The sequence below is a fragment of the Lolium perenne genome, chromosome 2 (assembly GCF_019359855.2).
Source record: "Lolium perenne isolate Kyuss_39 chromosome 2, Kyuss_2.0, whole genome shotgun sequence".
Lineage (NCBI taxonomy): Eukaryota > Viridiplantae > Streptophyta > Magnoliopsida > Poales > Poaceae > Lolium > Lolium perenne.
This window is the reverse complement of record NC_067245.2, coordinates 311675250-311680024: the sequence shown is the minus strand read 5'-3', so window position 1 is coordinate 311680024 and position 4775 is coordinate 311675250. Positions and strand designations below refer to the sequence as shown.

General features: G+C 33.3%; 1 long non-coding RNA gene across 1 annotated transcript; it reads right to left on the bottom strand.

The window, feature by feature from the left end:
* Window positions 1-3681: 3681 nt before the first annotated feature.
* LOC127336836 (uncharacterized) lies at window positions 3682-4443 on the bottom strand. Its single transcript, XR_007873547.2, has 2 exons — window positions 4056-4443; window positions 3682-3970 (listed from the first exon to the last, which is right to left on the bottom strand). It is a non-coding gene; the product is annotated as an uncharacterized lncRNA (long non-coding RNA).
* Window positions 4444-4775: the final 332 nt, after the last annotated feature.

The following is a 4775-nucleotide window of genomic DNA, read 5'->3' as shown; positions in this document are numbered from 1 at the left end:
TTCTCTCGGCGGTTTTGGAAAGTTTCTCAAAGTTTCCAGCCAGTTTGTGGTTCTTTGACTTTTTCTTCAGGTTTTCTGTTTTTATTTCAACTCATTTTTTCCCGTTGATGTGTTCTGAACATTATTTTAAAATCTGAACATCTTTCAAACTAGAACATTTTAAAATTTGAACTTTATGAAATTTGATTTTTTTTGTAAAATATAAAAATTTCTATTTTTTGAATATGTACCCTGACAAATCTGATTTTTTTTCAAATTATATGAGTTATTTCAAATTTGCACATTTTTCGATTTTTTTTCTAATTTAAATGAATTTGTGACTTTTGAAATTTTCCATGAATGTTTACTCTTGATTGTATAATTTAAAAACATTCACTTTATCAGTTTTATTCAAATCCATGAATTTTTTCTAAATAAATGAATACTTTTTTTTCAAATCACTGAGCTTATTTTTAAGCTCATGTTTTTGAATATGTTAACCTATTTATGGAATCTATGAATATTAAAAAACCACTTTGTGAATGTTTTGAATCGCGTAGCAAACAATATTTATAAACCTCCTGAATATTTTTGTAAATATATTAACCTATTTTTAAATCCATGAACAAGTTTTGGAAAAATCGTAAACATTATTATTTTTGAATATGTGAAGTTATTTTAGAAATCTGTGAACAATTTTCTTAAACCTCGTGAACAAGTTTTTAATCTTCTTGAACAACTTTTAGGACGCAAGAAAAAAAGGAAAAAAATTAAATATAAAAATGAAAAGAAAAAATATGAAAATGAAATTAAATATAGAACAAACAAAAAAGGCTAAAAGGGAGAGAAAGAGAAGAAAAATAAAAGAAAAGTAAAAAAAAGTAGAACACAAAGAGAAAAACCACTCAAACTGGAGTAACAACCATAAGAAAAATAGTGGCAATGAGAAGGGGGCCAGGCCCAAATGCTAGAGGGGCGTGGCCGTAGGAAAATTGCTCCATGTTAATTAGGTGGCATACTGGCATATAGGATTTGGGGTAGCTCCTATTTTAAGTAGCGCGCTCCATGGCACAAAGAGATTTCGAAATGGGTCGCAGACAACTAGAAGGCAATTAAATAAACCTTTTAAAATATATTAAGTTTCTATAGATCATGTATATCCTAAAAAGCGTGCATTGAATAAAATATTACATGAAATAGATGTTCCTCCCATAATAAATGTTCATATATATAGATGTGTATATATATATATCAATATAAATGTCTATATCGTATCTTAATAAATGTTCATGAGCTGTAAAAGTTATATACATATATATATGTTTTAAAAAAGTTCTTACAAATATTAATAAAATCTTCATGTGGATCTATATAAATGTTCATATGTATCTAAATAAATTTCCATTAGTAGTGATTTTGTTCCCATACATCAAAAATATGTTCATGTAGAAAAGTAAAATATTTACACAAAAATGTTTAAAGTGTACAAAAGTGTAGACAAAGAAGAAGCACAAAACACGAGAAATTTAGAATAGCAAACAGAAAATGATAAAAGAAAATTGGTAAAAATAGGAAAACAAATGACCACAAATAACTATGAAAAATGGCAAGTGAACCAAAGAAAACCCAAAGAAAAGCCTCTCAAGAATGCAAATGAGCACTCGCCCCAGGTATGAGCTAGATGCGTTTGTAGGCACCACAAACAACAACAGAAAGGATGTGAAAGGGCATTTTCCTCACTAAATGGTTTTGTTGTCAATGACAACATGATTAACGGAGAAACCATGTGCTTGACTTATTTTGACAATGACTAGGTACATCTAGTGAATGCATAATATTGTTGGAGGCCCCTAAAGGTGAAAAGGGAAAGAAAATGGTGTGGGTCCCCTTTGAAAGGTATGGGTGGAATTAAATCATGTATTCTAACTTATATTTCTCTTGCAATGAATCATGTATATTGTTACTCTTAAGTCTTTGAGCACCCTAGACATATGAGCTTGTCATGGAGCTTAGCCTTGTTGGTGTAGAGCTCCGTGAAAAGCTTGGGAGTCTCTAGATGATGTAGAAAATATGACCTAGAGGCAATAGTAATTGTTATTTTACATTTTCATGTTTGTAATTAGATGTTTATTTCTTTATGCTACAAATGTTGTGCTTCTTGAATATGAGATTCGGAGGAAAATTCACAAGCATGTATATAGATTTTGAAACCAAGTTCTTCCTAATCTCCCATCTAGGACTAGTTCATGTGTTGTGTGATGATCATGTTTGACTAATCATTGGCACATTATTAGAAGAACAAGGTTACTCAAACAATCCAATTTGTATGATATACTACGAGATAGTATCATCACACATTGTTAGTATTATCATGGTGTTAAGTAAATTATGTATGAATCCTTAAACCATGAGAATATCTGTATCCTCATACCAGAGGGTATGGTATGTTCGTTGTCACACATTACTAACATGTTTATTGTAATGTTGATGGCCGGACATATCATAAAGTATGTTTGGATACTTGGATAGTTCAAGATTGGGATATTACTCCTCCTAATGATGGAGAGGTACACTCTAGGCACTCTAGGTATCATGGTATCACCTTATGGTCTATGCAGATATTTCGTGATAATGATCATGTTGATACCAGAACACGAAACAAGTAAAGTGAATGCTATCGAAACGAACAGAGCAAGCATAGTGATAAAAAAGTTTGTATCATGGGGATGTCGAAGTCTCCCTCGGGTTATCATATGTACCATGAGATGATAGGGATAAACATATGCATAAACACAAGGTCCGCTCGAAGTTACTCATGTATGTGTTGGAACCATTAGGGATGTCCATGGCCCCTATGCTTAAAGTAATTTAATGTGTTGTGAGAGTTCCATTTAAGATATGTGGTTGAGAGCATGTCTAAAATAGTTTGAGCAACATCGAAATGGTTTCGTTGAAGTATCGGTGTTATTCTGGTATCATTAGAATAGTTCCAGAAGTATAGTGGAATTGACCCAAGACTTCAATAAGAGTGAGAAATATTATCGAAAGGGTTCGTAGTTATTGGAAATGTTCCAAAGTAATCGAAATGGTTTCAGTGTTACAAATTTATGAGAGATAATATAGGACTCGAGACTTAGCGAGAAGTGTGAGAGGAATGTCGGAGGCCTATATAGAGGGGTGGCCGAAATCGACAACTTTCTAGGGTTGGCCGCATGGGCCTTCTAGAGGCCGTATGTAACATCCCAGGTTTAGAGGCTACAAATAAAAGAAATATAGATGTGTGCATTGCATCCATGCATGTAAAATCATGGGAAACTTAAAAAAGATGCGGGGAAACTTATTTTTTTTTTGGATAGAACTTGTCAAAGTGATTGAAGTTTTAACCAATCTGATGATTTAGGACTAGTCCATCAAGACAAGTGTTAAAACTTTGAAATCACCCTCCTAAAAATAGGGTGGAAGTAAGTCACCCTCCTAAAGATAGGGTAGAAGTAAGACTCATAAGTAAAAGTTAATCAACATAGAATACACCAATAAGAAAAAAAAATTCTTAAACCAATTACTAAGTTATCTTGTGAGATCATCATAAAATCTACTAGCAGGAGTGGGCGCGGCGGCACGCCGCGCCGACTGTCTAATATGCTCATAGTGTCAGTAGTGTCATATAGATTGTTATAAGACGTACTTGCTAGATTGCATCTATTTTACAACATAAAACTAAGATGTATATATGCTTTTAGCAAAGTGTACAATGGTTTGGTCAAAGAAATAACGTGTACTATTTTTATAAAAAATGTGAGTCCAGTCTTCTCTCAGCTGAGCCAAGGAAACTATGCTTGAACGTCCAAAAATATGACTACATCTACAGGTACATTACAGGTTGTGCAGCCTAAACTTATTGCACTTGCATTTTGCACAAGAGCTCAGCTAACATAATTCAGAACAGCCAATCACTTGAAATAAGCTCTATATTGAAGATTGGAAGGTCCCACTGCAGAGTCATTATTACATACATATAGTATATTATTCACCATTTCGAAACTAAGAAATCGACAGAAGTACTGTCCAATCTTTACCTCTTCTAAGATTAACATCTATGTAAGAATAATCATATCTCAGCTGGTCTAAGCTTCAGTTGAACTCTTAGGCTTGCTGCAAGAAAGAGACTGTATTTAGTATTTTTTGCACTGGTATAGCCTGTATTATGTTGTAGCTGGAGTAGAATATACCTTGGCCCTGGTATAGTCTATTATTCTGTAATCGGGAATGTAAAATATATAAGGTAGCTATGGTAGAACAACGGGATCAGACCATCAGGTATCTTGATTTTATTAAAGTTACCCAAGCTGCTAGTAGTAATGCTTACAACAGATAAGGGGGTATCCAACAATTTGCATATATTTGAAGGCAATGCAAAGATGTAAATCTCTCTTTAACAGATTGTTACTTAATAGTGTTACTATTTCTCTCAAAGAAATTTCCATATAGCCATCAACCACATTTTGATAGCAGAACGAAAGTAAACAATGCTCAGTGCGTCCTTTAAATGGTTACAGTAATAGGTGTAAGGCAACGACAGTAATATCATTCAGATTTTGTAAAAAAGTTCATGAGTAGTCTGGCAAACAGAACGTAACAGAAGGTAGATCACTTCTAGTCATATTACAGTATAGACCCAGAAGCGAAGCGGACCATCTAATAATGTCGTTCGGTTGTAACACATTTTTATTAGAAATCTGTTGTCAAGCAATATAAACGAAACAGCAGAACTCACCGTAGAGCATCAATAAAACCAC